Below are 19,863 nucleotides of genomic sequence, written 5' to 3'. Positions count from 1 at the left end.
CCATTAAACGCCAAAAATACAAGCTAACAGACCTTAGACATGGAGAATGAGCTATCCTATTACACTCTACTTTGACATTTTAAATCTCTTTGTTCCTTTTATGTCTAAAATGTGTTGGGGCCTTCTGGTGAGACTCTAGTTTCAAAACCCAAAGAAATCTATCTTTAGATCTGTTGACTCAGCACAAGGCTAGAACTTGGATTTTGGTATCAAATACCGAAGAGTTTCACCAAGCCGGTGCCCAGGGGCCTTTGTAAATCCATAGTCAGCCTTCCAACACTTTTAACAACACTTTCAGCAGCTCATGGAATTTTCTAGTCTCATCCACCTCTGAGAAATCAAAATGATACATATAAGGATGTACCTAAAGTGGAGCAGTCATCTATCAGGTCTCAAGAATTGTGGTCAATGGCACCCTCTAAAATAGTGATGTATCTATTAATCTCATTTGGTTTATTATTAACCTGACTTTCAGCTTTGCTTTAATATCAAACTCTTGCCTTCTGGCCCCAGAGAGGTATGCAATTTTGTGTAACCAATTCAGGAGTCTTCGTTAGAATCACTGAGTTTTTGCCAAGAATGCTTACCCAGAATATCAGGGGCAGCTTGAGACCATGAGGGTCTCGAATGCCATCTTCTATTTCTGCACAATCAGGAGAGTTAAGCAAGCTTGAACGTTAGCTTAATGAAAGCCTCCGAGCACTAACAGGGCTTAGTCTGTGTTATAAATTCTCCAAAGGGTGATCCCCAAGTCATTCCATTCTACATGCGGCTGCTGCACTTCACCTTGGGGCTGCCATCGCTCTCCTGGTATGAGCCAGCCATGAATTCTCCCCACTGCTCCAGGAGGAAAGGTTTCCAGATGCCCAGAGAGAGGCAAGCTGCTGGGGGACTAACACTTCTTCCATCTGAGGGCTCAAGTCACGTGTTTATGTGAGGTTTAAACAATTCAGTTCCAATGCGGTAAGGACCATCACACACACACACACACACACACACATGCAATCACACTTGTAAGTCAAATACATTAACTTTCAACTGATTTTATGGCTATGCTACATGCTGACATAGGTTGCCACAGCAGCAGGAAAACAGTGGGCCTTGTGGATGGACTCCAGACTTCTAGGTCCACAGCTGGTGCTCAAGTGGAGGTGACAGGAAGAGTGATCACATGAAAGCTTTGCCTTATCTTCTGGGGGGAGGCTGAGAAGGTACAGAAATCACTAAGACTGCAAAGCTGACACACTTACACGTTCAGTGGCTGGGTATGTGGCTTACATCTTAAGGCACTGGAAAATATATTAAGAAACCATAATATCAAGAGTAAGATGAAAAAACAGAGCGAATTACACTGCTTAAGAACAAACATTACAAGTTTTCGTAGTGGAGCAATTCACAAACCTAGAAACCATATCCTGGCTAGTTCCAGACTAATATGAAGTAGGTAACTCTTGTTTTCCATGCAACTCATCCTCTTCCTCAGATAAGCGCTTCTCACCTTGGTGCATATTATGGTCCTTACCTACAAGGCCAAAGCAACACTTGCAAAGACATTCACCTCTCCTAATTTCTGAAGACAAGAAGCCTTTTTGTTTTCTGTCTTTTAACATTAAGATCCAATTTCTTTATTCATCCTCTTTCCAAATCTTACATTTTAATAAGCACCACTCAATCCCATTGCCAAAAAAAAAAAAAAGTTAATTGTAAAATGGCTTACTACATACAAGGCATGTATGTAAATCTGGTAGCACAGTCCAAACTCTATGAAACATGAATTGGGTTTTCACACATAAAGAAACTTGCCCCAAATCACACAGCAGGTTGAATTGGTAGGGCTGAGGTTCAAGCATAGGCTTATTGGACTCTCAAACGACTGTAATATATTCCTCCCTGGAACGGAGCAAATAATATTTTACTGTGCCGCTGCTGATAAAAGGTATATGCTGTCTACATCTGCAGATTTCAGAATACATTAACTCTCAAAGGCCCTTTCACAAATATACTCTTAAAGCTACTCTGTGATGTCGCTAAGGCAAAGATCAGTATTCAAACTTCACAAAGAGAAGCACACATATTGAAGAGTTAAGCCAGGGTTTCTCGGCCTCAGCACTATCGACATTTGAACAGGATGATTTTTAGTTGTGGGGCTGGTCTGTGCATTGCAGGATGTTAGCAGCACCCCTGGCCTCTACCCGTCAAACGCCAGCAGCACATCTTCCCACCCCAGCTGCGTCCATCAAAACTATGTCCAAATGTCCCTTGAGGGGTAAATCACACCCCAAGGAAAGCCACTGAGTTAACTGCCTGGTTAAAGGCTGTACTGATAACCAGGAAAGAATTCTACTAAATCCTCGTTTAATGGTGATTTCTCTTATACCAAGCTACAGCTCCTTAAGAGAAAGCACTTGTTAGACTGGATGAAATATCTCAGAATTCAGAATGTGACCACTTCTGCTTCACTTCACAGTATATGATTACTCTCTTTCAGCTTTTACACTAAGGTATACGTCTCCAGCGTCTTCAACCACTGTTCACATAGTTTCTAGACCCTCTCCAAAACCTGATTACTCCATTCTGGACACACACTGAAACATAAACCCAGAAATATGCACAACATTGCCACAGGAAGAAAAAGCGGTAGCAACAACAAAAGACTAAAACGTGGCACACACAATTTACAATTTACGGCCAGGCTCTGTTTTTAAGCACTTTGCCTGAATAATCTAATTTGATCCTTAACATTTTCAACGGCCGTATGAGGGAAGTATTATTATCTGCATTTTATGAATGAAGAGACTGAGGCACAGAGCGCTCAAATAACCTGCCCAAGGGCAGGCTCCAAAGTCCTTGTTCTTAACCACTATCTACAGGGCTTCAAAGAACTGTGGGATTACCACCTCCTTGGTTCTAAATTCTCTGTCTCTACTAGTGTGTGTTTTGTTGTCCAGCTGTATCAAATGCCCTCATTAAGACACACTGCAGGCACCTTATTCAAGTCTGACATCACCCTACTGATCATCCGTCTTCAGGTATAAGACGCAAACTCACTTACCTATACTGCTGTCCACCCACTTTGTCCATCTTGAGTAAAGTACACACAACACTTTGTTCAATGTTTTTCCAGAGCAGACATGTCGTATCTATGGCATGATGTCCTGATATACTAGTTCAGCAACTATCGAAAAAGAAAGGTCAACTGGAGATGAGTGATGCTAGATACTGATCACCACCACTTTTTTTTAAGTGCTCCCAATCCATCTTTTCAAAAATGTGATTTATTAGTCTGCTAAACAGCAACATACACTCTGCAGCTAAAGTTTCCAGAATTTACCATCTCCCCGGTTTTCAAAATCTAAGTTGTCTGGCATACTTCCTTCTCTCCATGATTTTCTCAAGATCACCCCCAAATGGTTTTATCATCACACTGGCATGTCCTTTCAACATCCTCAAGAATTCCAGTCACTTAAAGCAGCTGGGGTTTAGAGAGGTTTAAGGAGGAGGCCAAGGCATGCTTGCTTTGCTTGGGAAGGTGGGTGTGTGTTCAGCGTCATATAGATGGCAAGAATGATGAGGGAGGGTGTGAGCCACACTCGGTCCTGGTATAGATACTGTAGTTGGTGGTCTTCTAAGACATTGTTCTCTTGTATTATATGACATCCCAACAGATGATCCAGCAGATGGACTCTCAGAATTGGCTGCCCCTGGTGAGACACGCTGAGCCTTTCCCGTCTAACAAGAAAAGCTTAGCGTTCACAGAGTGTGCCTTTCATGACCTTACCATTCCTAACAAACAGGTTCAACATTAACCTAAGTGCTAGCAGAAATTTAAAATCATTTCACATAGCATAGAAAATACTGCCCGAGTGCACTCAGACATTCAACCACCGGACGTCCACGGACCCAGCCGCTTGGTGCTACAGTTAGAAAACAGCCAAGCTGTACTTGATGAGGAACCGAAGAATCTGCATATCCAGAACTAGAAGGGCTTCAGGGAAGAAGGTAGGAGAAAGTCCCTCCAAATCAGCAACTATGAGGCAGCCTTAGGTATCAACAGGCTCATGAAGAAGAGGGCTTGCTTAGTTAATATTTGAAAACCACAAGCTTCCAAAGTAAATGCATTATTCCTTGAACTTTGATGTTTTGGTACTGGGGCAATGCGGAGCTTTTAAAATTCCTTAAAAATCTTCTTTGAACCCAGAACCACCTCCGGATTATTTCACACAGAAAAATCAACACTATATTAGGGGCAATTGGAGCCACATGGGAAAAATTACAAACCTTAAATGTTACCTTGTCTTATAAATTAAATTAACCAACTGTGAAATTTGGAGATTATGTAACCTTGCTGAGGCTGTTTCTTCATCACAAAACAGAGACGATAATACCTCTACCTCTCAGCATTATCGGGAAAAACAGAATGAGGTAGCAGGTGCAAAGCATCTCACTTAAATGTTCAGCTCTGTTACAACTATTAGGTAAAACTTGAATCAAAATTAAAATTTAATTATCCCTTTAGATCTTAGACATATTTTCCCATGCTCACCACCTGAGGGGGCTTTTCCAAGTACCCCAGTGGACTTAAGGCCATTTCTGTCACTATCACAGTCTGTTTCCCAAAAGAAATGGGATCCCAAGGTGTTACCTCTCACAGGAGGTGCTTGATCAGTTAAACTCAAAGCAAGTGAGTTTACCCATTAGCCCATGAGCACAAAAACAGTGTTACTAGGAGTTCAAAGTGCAACTAATTAAAAATTCTAACAAACCATTTTAATTATTCCATTTGGAAGTGATTTCTTTCTAGAGTAGTTTCCTTTATAGAGCTAAAGAAGTCAGTTGCAAAGCACTTTACTCTTTCTGTTACAGAGCTTGTCTACTGCATTAGAGTCTGTATCTTCAAAACTGAAGGAAGTGTAAAGATACTATTCATACCTTTATAATTCATATTTGGAACTTCATAATTCAGTTTACATTTTCCTGTCATCCTTTATGCTACAGGGGAGTCTTCAGCCTGCCTTTCCAGCACAGTCAGCGTTTCTGACGGTGATACCTGTCTGTTGCACTATGTCCTTAGTAAAACAGCAATAATCACAAGATTCTGCTTCTCCTGCCCTCTACCTCCCCATCCCTCTTGGAAGAAAATAATTTGCCTGCACCATACAAACTGCTACGCATTTGCTGACTAACTTCTTACATTAAAAAGCAGTTTTAATTAAGAGCAGATTTTTAAAAGAAGCTCACTATTTCCACATAAATTTAAAAGTGATAATCAATTCAACAGGGTCAATAGACCTGAGGTCTCCTGGTTCCCGTTACAACCTAAGTAACATCTACACATAGCAAACTCAAACAGGAGAGGGAGGGGGGAAGAAAAGCAAGTGCCATGCATTCTCGGTGTATTTATTTCCACAAATTCCACAAGAGCAGTTACCTGGCCACAATAAATAGAAAGCATGGCTGTGGAGTAAACATGCTCATTCCAAATCACGGGGAGCACGTGCTTCCTTCTGGCATTGAGCGCAGATCTCACTCAGCAGCTCGCTCCCAACCAGCCAAAGGAGTTGGCTGAAGGACCTTTTTGTACGGGGACTGGAATCTGAGAAAGTGAGTAGTTCCCCAAAACTGAGTAACCAAGCTGTAAATATAACCCCACTTACCTCAAAAACCTCCATTAGGAAAGCCGGATAACCCCAAACCGAAACCACCCGCTGGATCCTTGGCTGTCAAAAGCACCCCGCAACATTCAGAGCATTTATTCATGCAGCCTATCCCGATCCACTGTTTTATCAACTACCCTGTGAGCGTTCTCAGGTGTCAACAGCTATTGCCTGTTTGATCATCAAGGCGGATTCAGTGAAAACTAAGAGTCCCTTCACTTCGCTGTAGAAGGAATGGCAACGACTGCGGTACCGAGTGCTTTCTGCAAGGCAAGGGAGGCTGTTTCTCCCGGCTTTTAACCAGGTCCCACCGTCTGTGAGTGCTACAACGCGTCCCCCAGAGAGCACACTAATGAAGCCTAGCATCCCAGAAGGAGCAGTACTTACGGTCTCTCCTCCCAGGAGGCCAAGTCTCGGGAAACTTCCTGGGGCGCCAAGTTTGCGCGCGGCGCCGGCGCGCTCAGGGTGCGCGCTGCCCGCCCGGACTCAGGCGGAGAGGCGAAGGCGGCCGGCGGCGCGCCGACCCGCGACCCCGGCTCCTCGGGTGCGCCCGCGCCTCGGCGGGCCCCGGCCGCCTTCTCCCGCGGCCTGAGGGGTCGGGGTGCAAGGACCGCGGCGCTGAGCAGCCGACGCCCCGGCGGGCGGGCGGCGGGAGGATCGTCTCCGGCGAGCAGCTGTGAGCGGGCACGCCGGGTCCAACCCCAGAGGCTCCAGCAGGGAGGCCGCGGGTGTGGCCGGGCAGCAGAGGTTTTTTTTGGAATGCGGGGTGTGGCCCTCTAACACAGCAAAAAAGAAATGAGTCAGCCCGTGTGATCCTAACCAATAAGCTTGTTCACTGTCGGTTAAGGCGGAACTTTCCTTTCTTGATTTATATCAGGCTTAGGAGCCTTTTAGACTTTTTTTTTTTTTTTCAACTTAAGCCTTTAACAACGTCAAGAAAATGGTAGATGGCCTTACAACTCTTACAAAACAAGAATTAATTTTGTTATGATAGATACTTGATCAGTGGATGTATGTTAATTTCTGTTACTTAGTGAAAGTTCTTAAGCTAGGCAGCGATCCTGGACGTAATGAGCGTGGAATCTGGCGACAAAGCAGATTGGGATCTAACCTCTAAGATGGATCTAACCTCTGACACTGTATGATCTTGCGCGGGTTAATTATCTGCAGTGAAAGGGACAAAATGCCTACCCAACAATTTGCTGGACAGATTATATGTAATAATACATGCAAAGCATTTGGACAGTGCATGACATACAGTAGGCACTCAAACAATGCTGTCTTGTCCCTCTGCTTTCTGAATCAAAATCTCCAAACCCGTGGACAAACTGGCCCATAATTTTTGTATAAATTCTTTTCAATGTTAAAATATCCAAAGAATTTTCGAGCTGAAATAGTTCTTTGGTATTTGCATGGTCTGAGTCCCTTATTTAAGTGATAGAAAACTTAAGAAGCTTTTGGTTTAGGATTCTTGGATTTGGTGTTCTTGTTATACAAGAGAAATTTTATTAGTAGCAGGGGAAAAAAAGGCTTAAAATTGGAATGATTCCATTTATGCCACAATTAAACCAACTTTTAAAAAGTAAGAGTGATTTTGGAAATATTCATTCTATCTCGGTCACTGTACCCTAAACATCATTTTGGAATAGAAATATTGAAAAGAAACTTAAAGTAGCTTGGAATTGGCAAATTACAGGAGACCACAGAACTGCTAGGTCCTGAGCACCAGTTAAGAGTTGGTTACTAGTGAGGGAAGAGAGTTTTTGCAGAGGAATAATTTTTTTTTTTAAGTTACCAATTAAACCATCTTGGCTTTGGAAACAATCTCCTGAGTTTAATTTCCTCATATTTGTTTAAAACCAGTCATTCCATAGGCCAAGATTTCTTTAAAATACTCTTTAAACCAAAGATAAAATCTTAAGTGGGATCAAGGGCCCTTTCTAAAATGCTATTCTTTTCTTCGAACCATCATGGAAGAGTAGAAAGAACTCGCACCAGGAGTCAAGAGCTCCTGTCCTAATCTCTGCCAATAAGTGATCAGGTACATGGCCCTAGTAAACTGCTTCATCTCTCTCTGCAGATTTCTAAGTGTTCTTCCAGTTTTAAGACCAAGTTATGGTCCAAAAGAGCAGGCACAAGATAAGCCTATAACCTAACATTTAACTTTAGCAACAGGCATAAACTGGGCCTATATCCTAGATGATGAAACCGATAAATCACTCTTGACTCTCAAATTCCTCATAAAGGTAATCTTATTGTCCTAGACACTGTAAATTAAATTCTGGAGTCATCTGAGCTCTCTCCCTCTCTATTGACAATTCACTATCCCCAGGCATGATGACACCTTCCTAATGTCTTTCACACCTGAACCGTTTTTTCCATCCTGGTTCAGTCATCCATGCCCTCGTGCCAGGGTCACTGAGTTCCATCCTCTGTGCTCCCAACACATCATCATCACCATCATGTGATAAATGTCAGAGTCCAGCGTGCCATCATGTCATAAACCGGGGATCCTCTCTCTATCAGTTAAACTAGTATAGTTTTATAGTAGAGATCAAGAGGAAAACATTTGCTTTACAGGCAACTTTCTTCAAACATTCATGTAAATACATACCTATTTTAAGGCACACTGATTTTCTGTTTATGAAACTATTACCATCAATTATACTGGCCAAACTGATAATATGTTGGCTGTTACATCAAGAACTGTAGCTCTTTTATATGAGAAGGATATATATATATATACATGTATATATATATATACATATATATGTATATATATTCTATGTGTGTATGAGCAACTCAATAAACTTCGTGACCCTGCAGTTTTAAATACGCAATTGTACGCATGTGTGCAGCCATACATAGATACGCTGAGATACGTGAAAGAGGAAGGGAAAGGTAGCCCAAACAGGAAAGAGAGAGATAACCTAGTTTGTTTCTATTGTCTAGGATCCAGTCAAGCTGAAAATGTATAAAGTGGGTGCTCCGTTCAAGAAGAAGGAAGGCTTCATAAATAAGTGCACCTGAGATCATAACTCAAAGCACCCGAGAGATGTTTACAATGATCCTTATGCTTCGGAAATAAGGACATAATTACCAATGTTATTAGAACATCCTCACAATAGAAAAAGGCTTACTATTTCTAGGATATCTTAGTCGCCTAAAGTTAAAATGCGAAGTACAAAGACTGTCAATCTATGGTTAAAAAAAAGGAAACGATTAGCTCCGGCCCCAATGCCATAATGTTTGTCATTCAAAAGCTGGCTTTCACCTATCCAACCCCCATCTTCCACTTAAAAAAACCTTGGCCAAATAACCCCACTGGTCTACTTGTTGTTCCCCTAATGCAATGGGCACATTATCACCTCCACACCTGGGCCCATGCCATGGCCTCTGTCTGATGACCTTTCTCACTCTTCTTACTAGTTATTACCTTCCAGACCCCCATTCAAACCCCTTCCTTTTCCTGGAACCCTCCTCACTGGCTCAAGCCCCAGGGAACTCTCCTCTCCTCCAAATGCCTATAGACCTTATTCTTTATACCTCCATCTCAAACTGACTTAGAGAGCCTTAGTATCTTCCTTCTTTTTGAAATCCCTGACTTTTCTCTCTTGGCAGATGACAAAAGTCCATCGGAGGCAGAGATGGTGTTTCAGAGGTCTTGTATCCCCCAGGACCTAGCAGATTCTGAATAGTTGTTGATATAATGATGTTTAAGTTATATAACAGCCACAAAGGAGAAAGGCAAACTTTCCTTTTGACTGCTGACACATCGAGAATACACAAATATTATAGCTGTTCAAACCAGTTGGCAAGCAGAACCCAAGTGGCAGATGCATGTCTTTGCTCTTTACGACATGTTCCAACAATAAAGAACGCCACTACTGAGAAAGCAAATCTGATACTTCCTAAAGGGAAGCACAGTTTACAAAAGAGTGTCAGCACATACAATCTCAGTTCCCCAAATACTAACCCACTCACGAGAACAGAGGGACTAAGTCATTCTATCATCCCTTTCAAGTAAGGAACACATACATACATATCTGACCATCTTACCAAAGTACCAATTCCCCCTTAAATAGAAACATCTACCCGTTTACCTACAAGTGCTCCTAAGCATAAAAGGTAGCAAATGGCAGTTCTCCGAGGCAACTTGTAACCACTAGAACCATCATAAGTTTCCATTTGTTCATATGGTTTAAAATCAAAAGCTATATGACATTTGCATTAGAGCAAGCCTCTGTCCAAGAGTCATTATCATACATAAACACACGGAGTCACTTGTATCCTTTGATTAGTGCTAATACATTTCTGCTTTTATGAGATGGGAATAAACGCTACCGTTGTTCTCAAAAAGCTATATGATAAATCAGCCATCCTACTATGCAATTACATTTATTATAATTGCCCATGACAAAGACACAGACTTCTTAAATATTCCAAGTACAAACAACCAAATGAATTAGTCAGTATTCTTTAACTTGCAGGTAACAGAAAGGGCACTTGAAGGAGCAGAGGCAAAAGCAAGACAGACTCACTGAGTCTAGCAACACAAAAGCCACAGGGGTGGCTAGGCTTTAGGACCAACTCAAAATGAACTCCACCAGGACAAGAGGACATCTTTGCTTCTACAGGTTGGCTTTGTTCTCCCTTCCTAAAATCTGCCTTCTTCCACTTAACTCCCAGCTCTGCCACTAAGAGGGACTATTCCATAGGTATAATTTTAAAAATTCTTAGGAAAAACTCATGCTGGTCCAGCTTGGGGTCATGTAGCCACCCCAGTGGCCAAGGTCCCATGACTGACTGGTCTACACTAGAACTACCTCGTTGAACTGGCGGGAAAAGCAGTAAGTTCTCCAGAAGACAGGTGAGTTTACTTCCCAGAAGTGGAAAGGAGGGCTCATTTGTCTGCCCCCCAAATATCACCACCTATCAAGAAATTCCATTTCAAGTCTAACGCAAAAGCTTATCTAAGCGGTCCTCAACCTGGTAATAAATTACGTTCTGAAAGTTGTTTAATGAACTCTAACGTTCATGAACACTTCTGTGGCACTTGAAATGCATTTCACTACAGACCAAATGTAGAGAGACTGGCTTCTCTGCTAGACTTTAAAGGCCTATTGAACTCATGATTTATCTGAAGTATAATGTTAATAATATTTCTAACACTATACTCAAACCCCATTCATAACATTGTTCCTATAGGAAAATGTATTTGAAATTCCACCTACAGCAAGAAAAACATGCTCAATTTAATTCATTTACTGAGTATCTAGTAATGATAGTGGCTTCCATTGTGCACATATCACTTTACATTTAATCTGTACACAACACAGCAAGGCAGGTATTAACAACTGCACTGAACACACGACGAAACTGGGAATTCGAGAAGGTTTTGAAGCCTAAGGTCAATCATGAAGACGAGTCAGAGCCTGCTTCAGAGCTATGAATGTTTGACCCTAAAGCTGGGACTATTCTGTCTGATACCCATAGCAGCCAGACAAGAGCGGGCTTTCAGTTCAGGTGACTAAGAGCTGAGCTAACGTTTCAGACTCTGTGTAAGCATCTAGATTTCCCTGCAGAGAAGAGAAGGAACTAGTGGGTAGTCACTCACAGTCAATAGCCAGGCATTAACTTTGTATATCTTCCCAAGAGAAGGTATTTCTCTGTGGCAAAACAAAAGAAAATATTTCTCTGGGTAAACCTTAAATTATACAGATGCTTGTACTGACATGAAGATCGTCTGCAAATTAAGGGTCTATAAATAGTATCTTCATAAAAAATTGATTTTGCCCTGTTGAAAAAAGAGAGCATTATCTTAGAGGGCACTTAGGTGTTTTAGAAGAAAGTTAAAATTGCAAAAATAACTAGCTAAGGTGACTCAGTTCTGCCAAAATAAATGCAATGGATGCATTTCACAGCTTTAACTGTATTTCACATTTTAAAAAATGTGATGTGACATTAAAACATTAAAAAATGTTTTTGGTTATGCAGTATTTACTACATACGAGAGAATATACTGGGTTGGCCAAAAAGTTCATTCGAGTTTTTCTGTTACGAAAACCCGAACGAACTTTTTGGCCAAACCAATATTTAACTTATTTGTCAGGAAAAATAATATTAACATCAACAATCATGAACACACCACCCAACCTAAAGGCAGACCATTAGTGATAAACCATGGCAGCTCCCTGAGTGTTCCGTCCTATCTGATGGAGGCTGAAAATTGCTTCTTTCTGTGCATGTTGGACAAAAAGTTTGAAAGCCCTTGGTCCAAGATGGGGCTTTAATAATAAATTAACCCAGTGCCTTCTGAAATTAAACTGGAGAGGTGGTCATGAGTAATGAGACATAGAACAGCTGAATTCAATCATAAAGGAAGGGCACAGGTAAACTGTACATTGTCTTAATCTAGAAACTGCTCGTCAGTTTCAAGTTACAGTTTCAGTTACAAGACAGACTTGTAGGAGCTTTTGGTTTTACTCCATGGTCCAAAGCCAGGATTAGTCATTAGACAGATCACTAGGCACATGACCTGAAATATGACAGGTCAACTGAAAATTGTTCCAAATTGAGGTAAGGTATTACTAAGCCAAGACAAACTGGTTCTCCCATGCAGAGCCTTAAACACATCAGACACCATAAGAAGAAAAAGAAAAGGAGCACACGGACTAATAACAACGAACTTCATACATCATGGAGAAAAGGACAAATAACTTGAGGGGGGGGAAATCAAAGAAAATAGTCAATAATTTACTAAGAGTCTAATTTTGTTGTAACAGGGTGTTAAACAGCTTATATTATGGGGAAACATTAAGATAAAGAGATTAAAGAGTTTACAATATATGTCTAAAGAAAGGACATATACACTAAGCTAGTGAGAGAGTCAGTATAAATTGTGTGACTAAAAACTACATATTGAGAATAAGGAAGTCTAACACGCAATGCAAATTAAATGGTACAGTAAATACATGCTAAGGAGGAGATGGAAAAGGGAAGATAAGCTTAACTAAGAAAGCAATGACATTTAAAGAACATCTTAAAGATGGCATACAACAAAGTGGGGACACCTACGTGAACACAGTTCGCCAATTATCAAAGTGACACTCTCCTTCAGCACCCGACACTGTCTGCCTTGTTTTATAGCTGCTGGGATACACAGCGTCCAATTGCATCGTACTCTAAGATTCCTGAAGGCTGGGTCCAGGGCTTGGATTTTTTAAACCTCCAGACGTCCAGACCTTGACATGGGACATGTTCTACAAATGTTTGAAGAAAAAAAAATTAAGGGTCAAGTTGGTCAACCCTAAATACCTTATTTAAATGCCTTATTTGAAGTGATAACCTCTGATGAAGGCTGACCTCTTCAACGCAGGAAGAAGAGTGTAGTATACAACAGATGATGGGGAACACTGTTTCTCAACTTAAAAAGGAAGTTCTCTGTACAAGGTGTGTGTGTGTGTGTGTCCTGAAAGGGAGAGAGCGTGGTACCTAATGGGTGAAAAAGGAGCGTATCAGTTCAGCTTAAAATATGCTGCAGTAACAACACCAGCATTTTGGAGGCCAACAACAGAGAAAGGTTTATTTCTGGTCCTGTTTGGTTCTTTGCAGGTGAGCCAAGGCTGGGCTCCATGTCCTCTTCACTCTGCGACCAAGGCAGAAGGACCACCCCTAACTGGGACAGGCTGATCTCATGGCAAAGAGAAAAGAAAGATGGCAGAATCAGGCAATGTCTATTCCATTTCTGCCTGGAAATGGCACATCATTGTTATTTACATTTCTTATTATTTGCAAGTCCTATGGCAAGCCAGCCACGGGGCTCAACCCTCAGTGGGGTGGGAAAGAATATCCTCTCACAGGATGGAGGGTGGGTAGGGAGGAATAGCAAATGTTTTGACAATAATATAATCTACCGCAAAGGAAATGGAAAATGGCTAGAGAAGTGCTTTCTTCCCTTCAGCAGTGATAGAAGAAGATGTCCTATTATAAAAAAGCAGTCTTTCCATTTCTGTGGTACTTTAGGGTGTTTTCATAATATTTCAGATATTGTCTCACTGTATCCTTACAACCAACCCGGTGTGATCCCAGGACTTGCCCAAGGCCCCAGCAGCGCCTTAACTGGAACCCCAAGTCTGGTGACCTCTCACCAAAGCAGCCTTTGAGCCCTCTGTTTCACCCGCAAAATGGAGATAATCCTTGACACATCCTAAGAAGGTTGTTGAGAGATTAAGTAAAACAACGTATTTAAAACACATAAGCACATAAAAGTACTCAATAAATATAAGGTAGTATTATTATTAAATTATGATATCTATGTCTTAACCCATGTCTTTCCCAAGTTAAATTTAATCACAAATAGTTTGTTTAAATTCCTTAAGAAGAAAATGCATTTATTAATGATGTTTCCTTCCCCTGTCAAAACCATAAGCTCCTCTAGTTGAGTTTTATCTGTACACACACACTTTCCCTATGACTTCCCTTACTTGTGTACTCCCTGACTGATCAGTTTCTTAAGACTCTCAAGAAGTTTCAGCAGGCAGCACTATTAATAATTTTTATTTCTTCCGAAACAAGAGAAATTAAGGAAAACTGAAGACACCCAGTCTTCATTTCAAGTATGATATAGATTCCACGCATGGCTCCCAACTGAGAATGTATAAAGGACTTAGCATCAAAGGCTCCAGCCCTAATTAGCACTACTTGCCTTCGCTCTTTGCATTCTACTAAACTACAGTTCCAGCCTTTCCGCAGAATGGAATCTTCCTTTCCCACCTCTGCCTCTTGGTTCAAACTGTTTGTTCTACCTAGAGTATTCCCTAGGCACTGCCCCAACTCTGTTCAAAGATCCTGCCCAAATATTGAATAATTAGGTAAGTGCACCACAGTGCATACACAAAGATGTTCATCATAGTGTGCCTTACAAGAATGAAAAGTTGAAAACAATCTAAATGCCCACTAATAAGGAAATGGTTAAATCCATTACAGACCACATATACATGGAATGCTATAAAACAATAACAAAAATGATGTAGATTATACCTATTGAGGTGGCATGGTCTCAGTATATTATCAGTTGAATCAGGTTTCAAAACAATATTAATAATGATCCATTTTAGGGAGGAAAAATATGTATCTAATCTAGACACAGGAAGAGTATGGCAGAATACAAAAAAAAATGCTAATAATGGTATCTCTGGGTAGTGATAATGAGTTTTCTAATCTTAGTAATTTTCACACTTTAAAGCTCTTTCCAATTAGCATTGTTAACTTTTATAATCTAAAAAAGGGTATTTTAATTAAAAGGCATTAATCATTAATACCCAATTCAAATGTCATCTGCTCCTGAAACCCTCCCCGCCTCCCCACCCCCCGGGTCTAGCCCATGCTTATCACACAGGTAATTCCTCTCTCCTGTCTGTTTCCTGAGTGTCTAATATATCTATTATAACATTTACCACATTTGTTTTGAAACAGTTTTCTTTGTTCAGGCTTGATTATCAACTCCTGAAGTGGAATAAGCCTGTTTTACATTTACCGGAATCTACCCTAATAACCCATGGCCCAAGTACCCAGAAACTACTGAGTGTGTTGATTTGAACATAAAGAAAGGCTATAAAATTTACACATTTGAAGACTGTACACCTAGTAGTGCTCTAATCAAAACAACAACTATAGTGGGGATGTTCAGAAATTGCATAGGGTCCATTCTGGAGAGAGAAATGATCAATTAGGATATTTTATCTGTGGCAAAATTTCTCTATTAATCATTACTCCCATGTTTGCTTTCAAAGTTACCAAAGACACCCTTATTCAACTTGTTTAAGACGTGGGTTAATATTTCTTAATCCAGAGGCAAGTCTCTCAGATTTTTATCCATGAGCTTCCTCTTCAAACGGACAAGAACTACTTTTGCAATAATCCAAGTCCAATCCTGACTCAGTAGGAAATATAAATAACTATTGTTTTAGGAAGAAATAAGGGAAATAAATGTTTTAAGATTATGTAAGTCTGATTCAGGGAATTGACACAAACGAATGTTTTGAAATATCCAAGGCATTTTTTGAAGGTTCAATAAAGAATGTGTTTTGAGAACTAGGTGGGTGAGATTTAAAATAAAAACAACCACCACGATCTTAGCTGTTACTTAGCAATTTCAGGCTTCAATTGTTCCCTTCTAAAGGGCAACTGAGAAAACTGAAGAAACTGCTTCCAGAAGAAACACTGAGATATCTGATCCAGTTTCCTTTCTTCCTTCCATCTTATTCCCTAAGATTTTAATCCAGCCAGTATGAACTTTAAACTGCCCAGGTTTTTTGTTTGGTTTTGTTTCGCGCTCTCTGGAGACAATTCCTTTTCCTTAATTTCTGAATCGAAAGCAAAGCTACATGCCATGGTTAGTTAGGGGCACCCTGGCTGCTTGTCCCCAAAGTGTCACTACCTGAGGAAATGCAGAGTCACGGGAGTACAGAGAAGGGAAAGAAGGAAGTTCAAAAGGGAGTGAGCAGTCTGACTTATCTCCAAGCACTGGCACTCGAAAGCCAGAAGAAGTGAGGGGTGCCAGGGGCCAGTTACAAAGCTGAGTTAACAACGTAAGAATGCCAGTCACACTCTTAAGAAAATAGGTCTAAATTCTAAATTGATCCTGACATTTATCTTCATTCCAGAAGCTATGGGGCATGATAACTTGGGTTACTTAGCATGGATTCAAAGCCAGACCAGGTTTGCTTTTATCAACCAAACCAAACTCTTACCACCAGGGCTGAGAAAGATAATTGAAGATTTGTGGCTTGGAAATGTCTTCACAATAGGAAACTTACAATCAGTGGTGTGCTGGGGCCAGCTCATACCAGTCCCTTAGAAGAAACTGCATATTCTCAGGATTTTTGGCAAGGTAGTTGTTAAACACACCATCATTAAAAATTAAATTACAGAAACATACAATTAAACTATACTAAGAACAAAGATCATAAATACTCAAAACACGTCACTTCCTGTTTTACTATTATCAATGCTCTTGATGTTCTTTGCAACTATTGTACCTGGTTGGTAGGAAATCATATAACAGTGTGCCCCTGCACATCACTTCCCAACTCTGCTGGCGGTGACTTTTGCTGGTAGTGTGAAATCAGCTACGGTGGGAGTGTTCACACCATGGAAATCAGCAAACACTACAACCCCCTCCCCCCATCAGGGCTGGCTCTAAACATTTACCTGCATATCACTACCTGCAATGTTAACACACCACTGCCTGACAGTGGCTCAGGAAGTTCAGCTGGCCAGTCTTCTAAGTCAAGATAAAGGCTTGCAAACTATAAGTCATGATACAAATATAAGGACAGAAAGTAACTACTTTTATTGTGGCCCTGTAATGTACCAGTCACAGCACAAAGTACTATCCCCATGGTATTTCGTTTCATGAGAGGTATTATCAAATCCAATATACAGATGAGTCAACTGAGGTTGAGAGGCTGAGTAACTACTAAAAGCACAACAGCAAGAGCCACGTCTATGAATGTCTGACTCAAAAATGTATGATCTTTCCAGTAACTACCCCACTTACTAACGTTATCATTACCATAACGAAACCAAAACCAACCACGTATAACTGTCAGATAATTAACAAACACTAATGGCCTTTGATATGTAAAAAAAAAATGGTGTAACGAAGAGGAATAGACAGCTGAATTTTATTCATATTCACCGAGTTTATTCATATTTACCTCCAAAATGTACCCACAAAAAGTGGGTAAGAAATGGGGCCCACAGAACCAATGGAACGAAGAATGATCTGCATTTGAGAAGGGCTACTCCAAGGTTAATATAAAAGGAATCCTCTTTCAATTCTTTAAATACTTATGCTCTATCCACCAAACTGACATACCCAACTTAAGATGACACATTCTACCAAGAAAGAATAATGCAAAAGCAAAATTTCTCAAATGTTGACACCAACTTTCTGAAGTGTTTGGATATTTACTTTTCAAAATTTTCTCTTTTAAACTTTTGAGGTATTTAATTGTGCTGTTATTTTACCATGGTTTCTTACAGAAAATTCACCCTGTAGTCAATGGAATTCTAAAGGGCTAACAAAATTTTACTCACTGATTATTTTTTTAAATTCTTGTCATCTTCGCTTCCTATAAGTTACCGGCTTCTCCCATTGTTCCTGTACATTGCCATCACCTGCCATGAGAAGAAAGAATCTGATTATATGTCTCATAAACACCATTTCCTGGTTTCTACTACATTAGTCTTTTCCTTTCTTTATACCCAAAACACAGAGAAAAACATAGTTGTCTCTCCTTTTCTCTCCAAAATCAAAAAGGCAGGAGAGAACAACACAAAAGATCACCTCAAGAGAAAAAACTTTAAAGAGCAGTATTTCTACTGTTGGGGTTTGGGGTGGACACTCTTAAAATACCCTCCCTTATGTTTTCAGGAAGAAATTTTTAGTCTTTCTTGGGAGGAAGCAGTATTAGAGTAAGCCACTTTCTCTCTCTACCTCTCCCCCCCAGCCCCTCTTCCCTTCTCAAAAGCAAGTGACTTATCACCCAGGAAGGCTAGAGTAAGCACTGGCTTAGTGCTGAGGCCGCACACACAGCTGGGCAGCAAGGGTCTCCCTCTTGTTCTCTCCAACACCTGGGGCCAAGCTAACTTCCACACAATAAGCACGACAAGGGCTGCCTGCTTCTGGGAGGGCCAGCCAGCTCTCTCTGCAGGCTTCTCTCCAGCTGTTACCGGACTAGGATGACTAGATCAGGGTTACTAAGGACCAATTCATGCTTTAGAGAAGGAGGTAACTGACAATTCTCAGTTCTCCAATCCTGTTTTAATCAGTAATTAAGCTACTATCTATGTTGCTTTCCACTTGAATTGCTCTATTTCTCAAATTGTTTAAAGATTATAGGATTAGGAACCAAGATGGTGGAGTACAAGGACATGCTCTCACTCCCTCTTGTGAGAACACCAGAATCACATCTAGCTGCTGGACAATCATCGACAGGAAGACACTGGAACTCACCAAAAAAGATACCCCACATCCAAAGACAAAGGAGAAGCCACAATGAGACACTAGGAGGGGCGCAATCACAGTAAAATCTAATCCCATAACTGCTGGGTGGGTGACTCACACATTGGAGAACACTTATACCACAGAAGTCCACCAACTGGAGTGAAGGTTCTGAGCCCCACGTCAGGCTTCTGAACCTGGGGGTCCGGCCACGGGAGGAGGAATTCCTAGAGAATCAGACTTTGAAGCCTAGTGGGATTTGATTGCAGGACTTCGACAGGACTGGGGGAAACAGAGACTCCACTCTTGGAGGGAAAACACAAAGTAGTGTGTGCACTGGGACCCAGGGGAAGGAGCAGTGACCCAAGGGGAGACTGAACCAGACCTACCTGCTAGTGTTGGAGGGCCTACGGCAGAGGCAGGCAGTGGCTGTGGCTCACCGTGGGGACAAGGACACTGGCAGCACAAGTTCTGGGAAGTACTCCTTGGCATGAGCCCTCCCAGAGTCTGCCATTAGCCCCACCAAAGAGCCCAGGTAGGCTCCAGTGTTGGGTTCCCTGAGGCCAAACAACCAACAGGGAGGGAACCCAGCCCCATGCATCAGCAGTCAAGCGGATTAAGTTTTACTGAGCTCTGCCCATCAGGGCAACAGTCAGCTCTACCCACCACCAGTCCCTTCCATCAGAGAACTTGCACAAGCCTCTTAGATAGCCTCATCCACCAGAGGGCAGACAGGAGAAGCAAGAAGAACCACGATCCTGCAGCCTGTGGAACAAAAACCACATTCACAGAAAGATAGACAAGATGAAAAGGAAGAGGGCTATGTACCAGATGAAGGAACAAGATAAAACCTCAGAAAAACAATTAAATGAAGTGGAAATAGGAAACCTCCCAGAGAAAGAATTCAGAATAATGATAGTGAAGATGATCCAGGACCTCGGAAAAAGAATGGAGGCAAAGATCGAGAAGATGTAAGAAATGTTTAAAAAAGACCTAGAAGAATTAAAGAACAAACAAACAGAGATGAACAATACAATAACTGAAATGAAAACTACACTAGAAGGAATCAATAGCAGAATAACTGAGGCAGAAGAACGGATAAGTGACCTGGAAGACAGAATGGTGGAAATCACTGCTGTGGAACAGAATAAAGAAAAAAGAATGAAAAGAAATGAAGACAGCCTAAGAGAACTCTGG

At 41.2% G+C, this 19,863-nt stretch overlaps 1 protein-coding gene across 15 annotated transcripts in view; it reads right to left on the bottom strand.

Moving 5' to 3' along the window:
- Positions 1 to 19,863, bottom strand: part of SGMS1 (sphingomyelin synthase 1) — a 304,020-nt gene that overhangs the window by 91,312 nt on the left and 192,845 nt on the right. For 11 of the 15 annotated variants that reach the window (XM_059899840.1, XM_059899838.1, XM_059899846.1 and 8 more), the window contains one exon: positions 17,760 to 17,840. The exons of 1 other annotated variant lie outside the window; for it this stretch is intronic. The gene's annotated coding sequence lies outside the window, so the exon portion shown is untranslated. Of the gene's footprint in view, positions 1 to 3,052; positions 3,176 to 6,041; positions 6,168 to 17,759; positions 17,841 to 19,863 lie in introns of those variants that run through there. 3 more of the 15 variants (XM_059899841.1, XM_059899852.1, XM_059899853.1) reach the window with 3 other exon arrangements.

Source organism: Balaenoptera ricei, chromosome 16, assembly GCF_028023285.1.
Source record: "Balaenoptera ricei isolate mBalRic1 chromosome 16, mBalRic1.hap2, whole genome shotgun sequence".
NCBI lineage: Eukaryota > Metazoa > Chordata > Mammalia > Artiodactyla > Balaenopteridae > Balaenoptera > Balaenoptera ricei.
This window is presented reverse-complemented; position numbering and strand designations above follow the sequence as displayed.